We start from the raw sequence: 16,948 nt of genomic DNA on the forward strand, positions 1-16,948 counted from the left end.
TTAACATTTTTGTTTTAACTAAGATGTAACTGTAAGCCTCCCAGAGTTACCCTATGGTAAGATGGGTGGCCAATAAATTTTATAAATAAATAAACTGTCTAATTTAGCGTGTTTACTCAGCATTTTGTTGAGAGGCTTTCATTTACAGTAACTTACCATTTCTTCCAAGGACTGAATTTGGGTGTTTCGGCATGCAAAAATGGGTAAATACCCTTGTGGAATATTTGACGAAGCTTCCTTAGACTCAGCAAGTGACTGAGTCCAGCTTGGTCAGCTTTCCCTGCAGCATTCAGCAAAAATTGATTGCCTTATGTACATGGAGACAGTGAACCTGCTAGCAGTAGAAGCTCTAGGGACTCAACCAGGAAATTCAAGCTGCTACAGCAAATACTCTCCAACTGATACATGATGACACACCATGGTAACTTTGTTGTTTCTGTTCTACTGCTAATTATTTTTAACTGGGGTACATAACCAGTTCTGCTAATTATTTATTGGGTTTTGGTTTTGGCTCTGTTCCTTAGAGGCCACTTATTATTTGTTACACTTGTATCCGTGACCTCTCGTTTAGACTACTGCGCTCGTGACCTCTTGTTTAGATTACTGCAATGCTCTCTACATGGGGCTGCACTTGAGGACTACTCGGAGGCTTCAGCTGGTGCAGAATGCGGTCGCGCAAGTGGTGGTGGGGGTTTCCCGATACTCCCATGTAACACCTCTACTCCACGAGCTGCATTGGCTTCCGGTTGCCCTCCAGGTGAGATTCAAGGTGCTGGTAATGACCTATAAAGCCCTAAATGGCATGGGTCCGGATTACTTACGGGAGCACCTGCTGCCGGCATCAACTTCCCTTCGTCCAGTGTGCTCCCACAGAGAGGGCCTCCTCAGGGTGCCATCGGTCAGAGTGTCAACTGGCGACCCCCACGGGGAGGGCGTTCTCTGTGGGCGCGCCAGACCTTTGGAACCATTTACCGGTTGAGCTCCGGATGGCTCCTGACCTTCGCTTCTTCCGCCGTGACCTAAAAACTTACTTATTTGAACAAGCCGGGCTGGTCTGATGGGTTTGGGGTATTTTAATATTAATTTTATTAATTTTTATTGTAATTGGGCTATTATTTAATTTTTTCTTAACTTTTGTACATTGTATTTTTATTGTATTTATTGCCCTGTACACCGCCCTGAGTCCTTCGGGAGAAGGGCGGTATAGAAATTAAATTATTATTATTATTATTCCCTCTTTATTTGATATCACTCAAAGCAGTACTCGTTATGTACCACTTCCTATTTTCTCTATAACAAATCTGTGAAGTCGGTTGGGCTGAGGGAATGACTGGCCCAAAGGCATCCAGCCAGCTTCTCTGCCTAAGGAGGACTACAATTTACAGCTTCACTGTTTCTGATCCAGCCCTTTCACCACCACACCAAGCTGTTTATCTTTTATAATAGAACATATCATAGAGAGGGGGAAAACCTTTTCTTTGCTTCTTTATAGATCTGTGGGTTGTCTTTTTGGAAACAAGGTGATAGTACAGAATATTTATTTATTTATTTATTTATTTATTTATTTGTTTGTTTGTTTGTTTGTTTGTCTTTATATACCGCCCTTCTCCCGAGGGACTCGGGGCGGTGTACAGAGTAATGTAGGTATACAGTTAAACAATAGTAAAAAACGATAGTAAAAACAAATGAAACCCCAAGAGCTATCAGGCCAGGCCGGACTGCTGGAACAGGTACCGTAAGTTTTTAAGTCGCGCCGGAAGGTGCGAAGGTCGGGGGCCATCCGGATTTCAGTAGGCAAGCAGTTCCAGAGGGTTGGCGCACCCACTGAGAATGCCCTCCCCCTGGGGGCCACCAGGCGGCATTCTTTGAGCGGTGGCACCCTGAGGAGGCCCTCTCTGTGGGAGCGCACAGGACGGAGGGGTGTTGACGTTGGCAGAAGGTGCTCCCGTAGGTAATCCGGACCCATGCTATGTAGGGCTTTGTATGTCATTGTTAGCACCTTGAATTTCACTCGGAAGGCAACCAGCAGCCAGTGCAGCTCACGGAGGAGAGGTGTGATATGGGAGTATCGGGAGGCCCCCAAAAGTGTTTGTGCAGCTGCACTCTGCACCAGTTGAAGCTTCCGAGTGGCTCTCAAGGGCAGCCCCATATAGAGAGCGTTACAGTAGTCAAGGCGGGAGGTCACAAGTGCATGGGTGACTGTACGTAAGGCATCCAGGTCCAGATAAGGTCGTAGTTGGCGCACCAGTCGAACCCGAGTGAAGGCCCCCTTGGCCACAGCTCCTATGTGGTCTTCCAAGGATATACTTCAATTGAGGAATCAGATTTGTACCTGTTGGAGTGTTTGCTTCAACTGATTCCCAGTGCATTTGTTTCTATATAATAAATAGATTTTTTTTTAGATACCATTAGCTTCTAGTGCTCTTTCCTTCTAAAGCAGGGGTCCCCAACCCCCGGTCTGTAAATTGGCACCGAGCCGCAGCATGCCAACAACCAGAATGCGCACACAAGCGAAATCCCATCTGCGGGATGCAGGCAGCATGCCAAACCATGCCCCTCTGTTCCGTGAAAAAAACATTTTCCATAGAACCGGTCCTTGGTGCCCAAAAGGTTGGGGGCCGCTGTTATAAAGGAAATCCAACTGGAGAAATTGTTCATTTCTCTAAGATCAGGAAAATGTGAAATATGTAAAAATAATAGCTGGTACATCTGGTTAAAGAAAAATGGTTAATGTGTCCAAGTGGGCAACATACTCTCGCCTCTTATTCATGATAGCAATAACAATAGCACTTAGACTTATATACCGCTTCACAGTGCTTTACAGCCGTCTCTAAGCAGTTTACAGAGTCAGTATATTGCCCCCAACTATCTGGGTCCTCGTTTTACCGACATTGGAAGGATGATCAAGATATCTCTTCTGCCAGGTATATATAAAATTTTGTTTTCATATTTTTTAAGCTTTTTAAAAATTATCCTTTCTATCCTATTTCATTATGCTGACCAAAATAAATACGTGATTGATTGACTTCTTATTCAGCTTGTGTTCCCCCTTGTTCTCCCTTTTTTCTTACCAATCATTCTTTGCCTACATCTAGAATTGGAGTAGGTATAATTGGACACTAAATGAATATTAACACACAAATTAGAACTTCTGTCACACGTTCAAACAAGTTTCTTTTAGATGTGTTGAACATCATCAATGTAGTACATGCTTTTTCTCCATCAACATTGTGTACTATTAAACATAGAATTTTCAAACTTTTAACATCTTAGCAAACCTCAGATCCCCATAGACTCTGCTAATTCCATGGCAACCAGCAATTCACACTCTGTAAAATTAACTGAAATAAAATAACATGCTTGTTGCTGTTTTTAGCTAGATTTGGAAACTAGAAATGAGTATGTTGGGTGCTGGCCCTGTGGAGAAGTTCTTTTAGAAACTCTGATTTCTAAAGGAGCAATTGCAACTTAAAAATGAAAGTGTAATCCTTGGCTGCAAATAAGGTCAAAAATGGGAATTCTAGGCCAATGAGACAGAACAAATGGGAGCCAACCTAACATTGGAATTTGCTTTGGAGAACAAGTACATAAGCAAATTCCTGAGATCATTCAAACAGTCTGTCAAAACAATTCTTGGAAGTGGGTCATAATTCAAATATTTCAAGTGGTGTTCAAAGGTGAGAAGATGGGGGGGAAGGGGAGGGGTGAGGAAGGCATCTTCTTTAAATGTTCTTGCCAGCTCTGCTCCTTCTGTTCTGCAAAACTAACAGTGTGTGTGTGTGTGTGTGTGTGTGTGTGTGTGTGCACTTTGCAGAGATTCTGCAGCTATAATTTGAAAGGCATTTCTATAAGAAGCTTTCTTGTTAGGATGGTCTCCTACACTTTAAAGGAGACTCCCCACTATCACTTTTTTCATTTTCCACAGTTAGAGCCCATTCCCCCCATTACTAATAGTAAGAAACCATTTAGTATTAGTGACCTGGATAGGAAACAATGCAAAGAACAAATTTCTAGGAACTCTGATTAGTAAAATTTATTAGAAGGAAAGTACATACTGTATGTGACTCAGAAATGAGGTAGCAATATAGAGGCGATTTGCAGTGACAAAACCCTGTTCCATTTTCTCCAAGTCTTCTGATAGAAGTGACTGGAAATCTGAAATCTTTATAAAGGCTTCACTAGGAGACATCATCCATGTAATAACCCATTAGCACAGGTTTGGTGGTGATGGGAACTAGAATCATCTGCATTGTATTATAAATGTCTATTCAAATTTATGTATATGCATATGTATCATATGTATGCATCTGTCACTAATGTCTGTGCAATAAATCATGATGAACTCAAATGCAATTAAGATTCCTGTTTCTAAAAGGAGCTTTAACTCTTTTTAAAAACCCTTTTTAAAAAAATCTGCTGATTGGTCCGATCCTGCTTACAAAGAACTCACAGGAGAGAATTTGGGCAAATGCCTGGTCTGCAGTGCACAGAAAATGGCCTTCTGCATGTGGAATATTTGAACATAAGCCTGTTATTTCTAGAGTTCTAAAATAGCAAGCTCCTGTATTTAGGTCAAGACATAACCCAAGTGGCTGAAGATAAAGGTAAAGTGGGAGATTAGTTGGAGAAGTATCATCAAGCAGGGTTGAATTTTTGACAGAAATCTTGATTTCTCAAACAGAGGAACCAATCCAGATGTCAAGTCTCTAGATGGAAAGAGCAATGCAAGTCGATATCAAAGTCACTCTAAGAAAACAAAATACTGTGGTGATAGAGTACACTTCATACCTAAATTAACCCTGAATATCTCCTTTAAAAGCAGGATTTGCTGGTAGTTTAATCTGAGGTTTAGAGAACTTTTTTCCAGTCATAGGATGGCATTGTGTATGGGTCATTCAATAATTAGAATATATAACAGAAATGTGAAATGGGTCTAACAGGTATACTGTGGTTGACTTTATGAGCTGCTGCCACTTAATATAGAATACAGCATATTTCAGATTTATGAAGAACAGAATTAAAAACCACATTTGATGAATAAGCCATCTGAGTCTTTCCTGTTCCGTTTGGTAATTGTCTCAGAATTCTACGACTGAAACAAAGGAGCTGTTTGATTTCCCCACACCAATGCAATTCCTGCCATTCTCAGCCAACAATTGTCCTGGGAGATGATGGAGATTGTATCATAACCCACCTGTGGAGTGCCATCATACAAAAGGATGATTGAACGCTGCAGTATAGAATGCCTGCCTATTATATGATTCTGTAAGAAATTCCACAGAGGCAGAAAGGTACAGCAGGTAACTCAAGCAAGCCGATCTGTCCTAAATGTAGATTGGGAGAGGCTACCATTCATTTCAGCAATCTTTGCCATGTCATTTCATCATCAAGGACCTGAGATATGCACCATCTGTGGTGAACATTAGCGGATTTTAGCCTACCTTAACTTGTCTGGGCCTCCTGTTCCTTGCACCCACACCATAAATTCCTGCTTGTTGGACTTGCTTTTTCGCTCTCCATTGAACCCTAATCCTTTGTAATGGAAACTGGAATATAATTATGGAGGATTCAAATCTGAAAACAGAGTTCAAGCATCATGAGAATGATTTCAGATTGGATACAGAAACTGTTCAATTTGCCTGCAAAATAATTCCAGCACATATAAAGGTGTACATTTAAATGTGACCCATTTCTAAATTCCAATTCCCAGCATATCTAAAAATTAGATCATTTAATTTACATGAGTAACTATAGCTAAAAAAAATTGTTCTTGGGCTTTCTGTATTTCACTAGTTGAAAACATCCAGTATGTGTGACAAATTCTGCCTGTTTCTATGCTTGTGATTGCAGTAGGACAAAGTGCTGCCTTTTTTATGGGTTACAGATCTAATAAAAGAAGATGACTGTCCTTTGGCTACTATAACCTTTATCTCATCTTGCTGATTGTTGATTTTAGTCAGCCTTAAAACAAAAGTTATAAATGAATAACTCTCCTGTTGAGATTTGATCTTCACTTTTTGCAAATAATTACTTCCATAGTCCAATTAAATTACACTGCATTTTATAAACTTTATGAAGAAAAAGAACATTGGGTCTCATTATCTAAAAGTTTATGTTGTAAAAAGCAACTACAGAAGCAACTTCATTATAGAATAAATATTTACTATTGCTGCTTGTAGTGGTTTCACATAGTTTCTATTTCTTTTTCAGTAATCATAAGCCAATCAAATATGTGAGTGTTATTGTTGCCATATAACTGGCTATTTTTAAAACTCTGATAGTTCTGCTATCAGAAGCCTTCTAGATTCCTTCCTAACTTCTAGCTGAATGCAAGACAGCTACGGTTTTACTTTCCATGCAAGTACCCTAGTTTTTAATCTAAAACCTAACAAACCAAATGGATGTCTCTCTTACATATCTTTGAAGATTCTACAGAATTTGCTTTTTCCGCAAGCTATTCGGTGTGCTCAGCAGTGGATCTAATTTAAATGTTATATCCTGCAGACTTCTCATTATCACAATTCATAATAGTTCTGAAAGAAGTCCAAGTACAGTGGGCTACCATAACCACTTTCTGTCATCTTCAAAGGTCTAATAGTTTTGTTAGCTTCTCTATTAAACTTGCACCATAGATCAAGATGTGGGAAAAGAAAATACATTATTTGAACATTTTGTGCTGTTCATCAAAGCAACATGTTGATGTTGCTCTGGATAGTTACCTCATACTTTTGTATTTCACATGGAGAATATTTAAAGAAGATTTTGTTCTGTCCTACTATACAGTATGTCTTATGCTGGAAGCAATTTACCTTACCAACAGCAATGTGAAATTTATACTGTAGGAATGTGCAGTATAAGATAAAGGTAAAGATTTTCCCTATCCAATTGGGTTTTAGTCTAGGGGTAGGTGCTCATCTTCATTTCTTAGTTGAGGGAGCCAGTGTTGTCCGAAAATGTTTCCACGTTCATGTGGCCAGCATGACAACACACTGCAGCGCAAAGCATGCAGCAAAACACTGAATGCTGTTATGTTCCCACCAAAGTGGTTCCTATTTATCTACTCGCATTTTCATGCTTTCAAACTGCTAGGTGGGCAGGAGCTGAGGTAGGAATGGGAGCTTGCCCCATTGTGCAGCACTCGGTCTCGAACCTAGGCTGTCAGCTTTCCAGCTTTCCAGCTGACAAGCTCAGCGTCCTAATTCAGGAGTGTCAAACTGCTGGCCCGCGGGCTTGATGCATCATGCCAAAACCACGCCCACCCCATTGCTGACAATGGGGAAAAAAGTTGCAATATGTCATGACACATCACGTGACATCGTGAGTTTGATACCCATGTCCTAACTGCTGAGCAATCGCACCCCCTCCCCCACTGTACAGTGTACAATTAATCAAATGGTAATTAAATCCATTGTGGCCACAGTTGATTTATCTCACCCATATCAGCACTGTTCTTCCAGCAGAGGAACTGAAAGCCAAAAATGGTTAACTGACAGATCACCTCAGTCTTGAGATGATAGATTTGTCGTTTGAAATTTCCAATAGGCTGGCCACTTAAATTTTCTATCACAGAGTGATTCATCATGAAGTAGTTGCACTGAATAACCTGTGAATAAATATTTCAATCTCTAGGAATGCTTCCTGGAACCTCTCTTATTTTTTATATTCATAATGTAACTATTGCCTGTAAAAGTCCTTAATTGCTTCTTTTAACAATGCTTGGCAATAATACGATGCAACCAAGATCTCCTACAGCCAGTGTTTGTCAAACCTGGCAACCTTAAGATGAGTGGATTTCAACTCCCAGAACTTCCCAGCCAACATGCTGAAGTCAACACATCTTAAAGTTACCAAGTTTGACAAACGCTGCTCTACAGCATCTTTTAAGGAAGGGCTCTGCCTCCTTAAGCACTAAAAGACAATTTACTAACTATTGGAAAGCAAAAAGCTTATTGTCCTGTCTCCATTGCTCAGTGATTAAAAGATGGGTAAATTTCTTTCAACCTCAGCACCTTCAGCTGATGGCTTGGAATTTGAGAGCTGCTGACAGAGATGGATCATAGTTGTCAGTATTCCCCCCCCCCCCAATACTCCAGGCAATTGCCATTCTCAAGGCTTGTTTTTAAAGGTCAGACGTTCATAGAGCATAAAGGCACCACGTGGTAAAAGCTTATTGAAAACTAAGCACATAGAATATACCTCCCACAAAATATATCACCATCAGGTTTGTTCATTCCTCTTTAATTGCCCTGTTAAAATCCACCCCATTAAGATGGCCTTGTGACTCATAGAAACCTAGATGCAGTCTGAAAAGCCCTTTCCTTTGTGTCTCTTCAAGGGACACGGTGGCTTAGTGGGTTAGGACGCTGAGCTTGTCGATCAGAAGGTCGGCAGTTTGGCGGGTCAAATCCCGAGTGCCGCGTAGCAGAGTGAGCACCTGTTATTCATCCCAGCTTCTGCCAACCTAGCAGTTCGAAAGCACGTAAAAATGCAAGTAGAAAAATAGGGACCACTACAGTGGGAAGGTAACAGCGTTCCATGCGCCTTTGGCGTCTAGTCATGCCGGCCACATGACCACGGAGACGTCCTCGGACAAGCGCTGGCTCTTTAGCTTTGAAATGGAGATGAGCACCGGCCCCTAGAGTCGGAAACGACTAGCACGCATGTGCAGGGGAACCTTTACCTTTACCTTTTACTTTTGGTCTCTTCAATCAGTGTTTCTCAGACAGAAGTCAGGCTCCTCATCAACAAAGATTTAGAAGTCTTGTGTATAATTTGTTATTATGTGAGCAAGATAGTAAGCATGTTAGAGTCTCTGAATATTAAGACATCCGATATATTGCATAAATAAGGGTTATGAGAATTGGTTAAACCCATTTGGAGAGCACTAGATCCATAACTAGATCATACCTCTGTCAGGTACTGAGCAGAATAAAGAACCTGCAAGTTTTTCAGTTCTACAGAACTTTTCCCCAGGCAAGAAGATGAGTGAAAACCAGCAAATCTCCTAATTAAACCACATATTTCATCCGTGAAGTCTGCAGTTTCGCACCAGTTGTAAAATAGAGATTATTGAGTGTCACAGACGAAACATTTCTTCTACCATTTTCCCTCCCACTTTCAAGCCCTCGTTAGGTTGCACCACATCCTCATACATTATTGTGTAAGCTGGCAAGCCCTTGTTGTGTGTCAATAAGATAAAAGAGGAGCTTGAAGCTTTCATAAGGGAGTGCCCATTTCTTTTAACTGATAGTGCTCTCTGGCTCAGTCAGTTTTGTTCCGAGGTGATCTTTAAAGCATTCCCAGTTCCAGTTTAAAAGGGATTCTAAAGGACAAGATCTCCCCCCCACACCGTTTTTTCTGTCCATAGGTGATCACAATTTCTCATGCTGATGTAAAACGGTCTGGGGTGTGTTTTTCTGATTGCTCAGCTAATTGAGGAAGGTTATAAGGAAGTGTTTTTGCAATAAAGTAAAATTTCTACTTCACTTCCTGAATAGATGTTATATAGCCCAATTGCTTTATAACACAGTATAAAAGCAGAAAGAAGAAATAATACCACGAAAACCTGCCATACCAGAATGAAACATATACAATTCTGCAACCAATGAAGCAGAAATGGCAGTTCCTGACTAGGGAAAATAAAAGGGACCACTTAGTTTTGGTGTTAATTGCATGAATGGAAATATTTATTCTATATGTTAAGAAAAAAGCAAATCCTTGACTTATGGCCAATGGGTGCTCTCCATTACCTTTCCTTACCATTGGGCTCAGGGCAGCCCAATATGTTGTCGCTCCAAGCAGGCAAACATTTAAATGGTGACTCTAAGAGACCATAGTCCACATGGCACTGCTGCTTCCAGACAAATCCACCAGGTTTATAAGGTCATTCCCATAAACAGGAACAGAAAGCACAATAATGTAAAGTCTCCCTCATATTTGGAGCCTCCCTGTATGCTTACAGAGATACAGTAATTTATTTCAAGCCCTTGTTTAGCAGGAATGATATTGCTGCAAGTGCTGTATGTAAACAACACAGCAGTTTCCTTGAAAAAAGTAGGGTGAACTAGGTTGCCACTGTGGTGTCTAAAAGCAAAGTTGGGTAACCTAAATATCAAAATCCCCCAAAATAGATTATTACTGAAATTCAATGGTGTCATGTTATTGGTCTTCAGGGAGTTATAAATTGTTTTGGGAAGAGAGAACCTCTGGAGGAATGCCATTCCCATCCCTAATCCTCAGTCTTTCCTTTGGGTCATCTTTGGCCTGTTTCTATGGCACGTGAAAGGGAGGGGAGTTAAGGATGGGAATGGGAGCAGAAGGATGCTGGGTGGAAACAGGTCCCATCCCTTCTGTATAAAAAAACCAAAGAGCAACCCCAAACGTCCCAGGTTGACTTCCCCACATGGCTTCAGTCAGGAGAATGCTGACAAGCCCTCCCTTTTGGATGGAGCGGGTAGCAGTAGATGTGGCTAGACCTGAGCAGTTTTGGGGAATGTGTTCTGAACAGCCAGTCCCTGACAATGAGTTTTGTAATACCCAGGCTTTTTCTTGGAGGGCAAATGGAGGATTTGGCTAGATTTTGCAACCAAGGAATTAGTTGAATTTGGCGCAATGCAATCTCACATCTTTGGAACCACTTCTGATAGATTAACTGATACATTAACAAATCCTTGGTGTTCCTGCAAAGTACTACCACCCTACCTGCAGTCATCCCAGTAAAATGGGCCGTGGGAAGGGGGCCAGAAAGTCACAATGTGTATTCAGGCACTCTCATTTTAAAATAAAGGCTTGCTTCTATGTCATATTGCAAGAGTTTTTTTTTTTTACAAACGGCATTTGCATCCATAGAAACATACTGAGTTTGAGCCAATCGCCATTTCTACATCCTAACTTCTCCCTACTCATTCCAGATTTGTTGCAGAGGACTGGGCGAGCACTGGAGTGGATACATGTAATGAGATGTCTACATGAAGGGAAGGACATGATATTGTCTCTGCAACAAAATGCAGATGTTGGAATAAACACATGCCCTTGCGCCAGCCATTGGGTGGAAGGAATAAGAACTGAAGCATTCTTCTCCATTTTCTATTTTTCAGTTCAATCACATGAAAAATATTCTATCCTTCAGACAATTAGTAGGTTGGGTAGTTGTTGTGTGAAACCCATGCTTAACCAAGAGAAGGAAATACCTGGTGAAACCTCAAATATGAGATGAGATACCCAGCAGAGAATTTAAATTATTTTTAATTTACTATAATACTTTACAAACTATTGGCAAAATCCCTAATTTTAATACATTTTGCTTTTCATCCTTTTTAATATAATATTTGCATGCAGGAGAACTCAGGCTCAGGTTTAGTGTAATAATTTTAAAGCTGAGAAAGAGAAAATCAGATCTGGTAAGATCTGATTAGTAAAAGACGACTATGCTGAGCTGGATGGACCAGCAGAGACAATACAAGGCTGCTCAATGTGTTCACAAGGAGGTAGACATGTCATTTTTTTGTAGGAGACAAAAGTATCTGGATGTTTGCTATAATCATGCAACGTTACAGAAGTTATTGTAGCATGATACTGAATAGCTGGAATTATTAACATTATGAACACTATAATTACTGTAAGTTTACATCGTGGGTGTCAATCTTGATCATGTCACGTGACATATTGTGATATACTTTTTTTGCCTTTGCAGAACCAGGGTGGACATGGGCTGCATGTGACGCATGCGGCCCGCAGGTCACCATTTGATACCCTTGGTTTACATCCTTTCCATGTTGTAGTAAACATGTGGTGTCATTCCAAGTGGAAAAACATTTTTTAACATATAGGGTTTATTGGTCAATGATAGAAATAGAAATTACAGAAATGATAGAAACTTTGTGTGTCTGTCTGTCTGCCTATGAGGATTATTTTGGTAGAAAACATGCCACGTTGTGTGATCTAATTCTAATTAACTTGAGTTCTGAGTCCTGTACCATTTTGGATTTAGATTTCTGAAGTGGTTTTTTTCTCCTTCTTACCTCCAATCCTCCCTTGATTTTTAAACAAAAAAAATGCCATCAGAACTTTCTGTTTAGCAATTAATCCCAAACAGATTGATCTGCTCTGATGTAAACTAAAAAGGGCTGCCTTTACAGACAAGAGCCCTTGGTTCAGAATGTGCCCATTATGTTGTTATCTGGAATAGCAGATTAAATGGCATTATTACTGCATGCCTAAATTGGTGGCTACCAATTTATTTTCAGGTTCATTTCAAATGGCTGAGACTGACCTTCGAAACATTAACAGCTTCTGATCTGTTTATCTGCCTGAACAGTAAAATGGGTATCTGACACCCGGTTTTGCAGTCCTCTGCTCTGAGAGATATGGCAGATGGAGAAGTTACTTTCATTGCTTCTGCCAGAAACAACAAAAAAAAAAATAAGGGGTTGACTTTGCTTTTCCTCCCCTTGTAGTTTTTTATAGCTGTTAGCCTGGAGGCAGGACTGCAATTTTTAAAATGGTGATACATGGCTTAGTGATAACTAATAATATGCTCATTATGGACAAGAACCAGATGATCTGTGAATTCAACACTGGAGACCTCAAAGCACAGATAACTACCTTTGAGGTAGTGGATACATTTAGCGCTACAAAGTTGTGTCCCCAAATGGCCAGCAATCTATTCACAATATGGCATAGTATGGCAAATCATGAAACACTGCTTAAGAGGACATAATTACGTTGTTATTTCCATTTTTTAAAAACATATTTTTCCTTACTTTCCAAAAACACTTTGACCATCCTTTTCTGTGCCAGACCACCATATCTGAGCTACAAAAATTCATACAACCATTGCAATCATAATCTTTCAGCCCAACCTATCTCACAGGGTTGTTGGGGGTAGGGAGAAGAAGGGGGGACACTATGTATACTACCTTGTACATAGTGGAATATACTACAGTCTGTACTCTTGAATGAAGATCGGGGCTTACATTGCAGCCAGGAATATTTCACAGCCGAGAGATCTGAGATACACTAATTCTGCCTTTCTGAAATGATAATATTCCAGTTTGCACATTGCTTGTCCTCCCTAGCTGTCATGCAATATTTCTAATGGGAAAATATGGGAATATTAGAAACAAAGCCCCTCCCTCAATTCAGGCACGCTGTTGATGTTGCATTTCGATTTCTCTTCCGCAAGAGGGCACTGCTCTAATTAAAGCTGGGGAATACAAAGAAGAAATGCTGCAAAACAAAATGTTGTCATTCCTTGAATTCTGAGACTATTCTCCTGTAGATCAGAGGAGGATGAGCAAGAGCTGCATTATTCACCAAATAATACTTTGGCCATTAAGCAGATTGGTATAAATGCAAGGGCTTTCCTATTTTGCATGCATACAATTCTAGAGATGAGCAGAACCCTTGGATTGTTTCCAAGTGGGAATTGAAGCCACCGGCTAATCATTAAGAAGTGTTAAGAATCTGGCTTTTTTTTTCAAGCTTGGTAGATGACGCACTTCATGGATACGCATCAGTTTTCTCTCAAGTGGATGCTCTTGTTAAAAGGTCCAGAGTTTTTCAGCTACATTTTTTTTAAAAAAAATCTTTACAGACAGACACCAAGCTATTTCCTGGGGGCTAATTTTCTTGATTTCTCTGTCAAAAATTTATTCTTCCATCTTGAGCTAAAGCTGGTTGTATTGTTATCTACACCATAGCTGGGGATTTCTGGGAACTAATCTCCTCCCATCTTAAAGTTGTTGAGGTTGAGAAACACTCTATACAATTAACATTTCAAGAATGGAATTTATTCTAGGAAGACATTGGAGCAAAGTTCCCAAATAACTATTTTTCTTCATCCTTGAAGATTATTTTCTAATTCCTTGGCCCATATTGATGAAGAAATGAAATATTGACAATCAAAATCCCAACATCAAACAGTGTTTGTACTTGAGTTTTTGCCAAAGAATCCAAAAACAAAGCAACTGGTGATGCAGGTGAGATTTGAGAGAAAGTGACTGATCCCCAGATCACCACCCATCTTCATACCCAACTTGGCTTTCTCTATGTTTGAGAGCAAGGGGACACTTTTTCTGGCTCTCCAGAACTTTTGAATGATATCTCCCATAAATTCCAGGCAGCACATGCAAATCTTGGACAATTTGGGAACAAAACATCTAAGAAGCAGCTGATTCCCTGCTTCTCTCTCTTTTTCCCCTTTGTACGACCCTGTAATATCTTAATTCAGGGTAGAGTTGTGGGACTGAATGGAGCTGAGTGTTTACTGGTTGGATGCCCTTCCTGACACCTACATAGAGTTCGCAGCAGATATTTTCACTCTGGGCCCTGAGAGAGAAACATCTACTGCTATCTAGGTTTCAACCTTCCGAGAGGGAGGTGAGCATCTTCACCAGTAGGCCACCACACTGCTCAATTGTTCACTCCTCTGGAGTCAAATACTTTGGAAACTCAAATACTTTGGCCACCTAATGAGAAGGAAGGACTCACTGGAGAAGAGCCTAATGCTGGGAAAGATTGAGGGCAATAGAAGAACGGGACAACAGAGAATGAGGTGGATGGATGGAGTCACTGAAGCAGTAGGCGTGAGCTTAAATGGACTCCAGAAGATGGTAGAGGACAGGAAGGCCTGGAGGAACGTTGTCCATGGGGTCATGATGGGTCAGACACGACTTTGCAACTAACAACAACAACAACTGGAGTCACAATATTCCATGTGGCTCTGACACCATTCTCACCACATGCTTATCTCAGTCAGCCCCTAACTCTCTTACAAATCTCATTACTACCAGCATCCAACCATATTAACTGGGCCAAATGTTCCTGGTTTAGGAAAATGAGATCCCTGCCCCAGACTCTTAGAAAGGACCTGGGCTGGACCCCTTACACCAAAAAGACTTTTAACCTTTCCCCAATAGTTTGGACAGGCAGCAGTAGTCATGGCCTGATTGTTGCAAAGAATCTGTATTTATGAAATGTTTTCACTTGAGGTGATGGTATAATGGAGAGCTTTCCTTTTTTCAACTGCTCTTTTTCTTGAAAGATTATGTTAACAAAATGGGGGATGGGATAGTGGTGAAATTTGGGGTTTAGATTAACCCTATGCAAGACAAAATTTGCAGCTACATCTAACCCACATTAGGGCTAGTTGACCAGGGCAATTGACCCCTCAGTGTTCCCACAATGTACAACCTGTCCCCACCTTACAACCCCCACATATGAACCACTTAAGCATGTGGTAGGAATAGAGTCTGTTGCATGTCTCAGGTATTTTTCTTCAAAAGATATTGCCTGCAGCATTTCTATCTGCTTAGCAAAGGGATGTTCCCAATCTCTGCCCTCCCCTCTGGATATATGAGCATTACTAGGCTCAAGAGTACTAGTCAAGGTTGCATTTAACTGAGCTGGCTGGAAATTCTGGAATTGTTGTTCCAGCTTCTTTGAAAACGATTATGCATGATTGTAAGCTTGTGTGTGATTTCTCTTCCATCTGCCTTGGTAAATAGAGCAGATGCACGGCCTGTTGCAGTACAGGGTCAACAAGCTGAGCTAGAGTTATGACTTTGGTTTCGCAGAGTGAAAAAGAGAGAACATAAATTTTTGGACTAACTTGTTTTTCTTTCGTGATTAGCTGGAAGCAAGAAAGAGCAATATCTTGTCCAGCTGACATCAACAATTATCTAGCTTTCTTGTATAAAGCAACCCTATCCCACAAAGACATAACTTATCATACACATTTAACAATGCAATATCAATACTTTGACAATTAATATAACGAGTATCAGGCCCCCAAAAACAAAGATGTCTCATATGGTTACATATTCTCTGAAGAGTTCATACTCCTAAGAAAGGGTTTTTTATTTACTTGAGTAGTTTTCTGTAATGGAATGTGTATATAGCTTTGGGGGATGAAGGAAAGAAATGCTGCCTAGGAAGCAATCAGACAAGAGAGAAAGGAGCCCCCAAAGGCTTAACAGCTGACTACTAATATTAATAGATTATTTAAAAAATGGATGTTTTGTTGTAACTGTACAGCAAAATCTTAATGTAAGTTTTATTTATATCTGCTGTAAGAGAAGTTGAAAGTCATTCTTTTTCTGTCTTGGCTTTTTTTTTCTTTTGCATTCTCATTATTTTTCTTTTTCTTACTTTCTGTTAATTTTTATATTTCTGTTTTAAAATGTAGTATTTAAAATTTGATAAATTTAAAAAGTAATAAAATTATGCAAATAAAGAGAGGAAGAAATTTAGGAAGGATCTGCCCTAGTCGGTCAGGCTCTTAAAAGTGATGGTAGGATATCTGCACCTTCAGACTTAGAAGATTCTGTTAATGTGGTTTTACAATAAAGTGGAATTAGCTCATCTAGTTGTGTTTCTTAGCTGGTTTACCTGGGATGGCTGACATGGTGTGACTGGAGATTCTCCTCCAGAGTGTTTGGTCCACCACTGAAGCAGAAATTGATGGAAGAATGAATTCTCTCTCTTTACATATCTCCCAAGTCTGCCCTGGAGGACCAGCATCCACTTGATGCTTCCTTGTGGATTATACCCCAGAGAAGAAACAAGCCATGTCTCCTTAATATGAGCTAAGGTTTTCATAATAGTGCACATCTCCCACTGATGTGATGAGCCCTCTTCATATGAGATACCTGTTTTGTTTGGAATCATAGTGATGTCATGTATATGAGTGAACAGTTAGAAGAGGATCTAAACGTCATTGTGTTAATCTCATCTTCATGTATTCATATACTTCATTTTTAATGGTTGCTGCTGTTTCCTACTGTTTCTCTGATTTTTCAGATTGGTTGGAAAAGCAGTAAAAAGTTAAAAAATCTGTGCAATGGTAACAGTACAAAGAACAATGAAAGAAATGTGAGTGCCTGGGTGCTGGAGCACAGATAAGTTAAAAGCTTTTTTTTCAGGGTGGTAATTTAAAAAATTGCTGCTT

This window comes from Vipera ursinii (genome assembly GCF_947247035.1).
Source record: "Vipera ursinii genome assembly, chromosome: 3".
In the NCBI taxonomy this organism is placed as follows: domain Eukaryota; kingdom Metazoa; phylum Chordata; class Lepidosauria; order Squamata; family Viperidae; genus Vipera; species Vipera ursinii.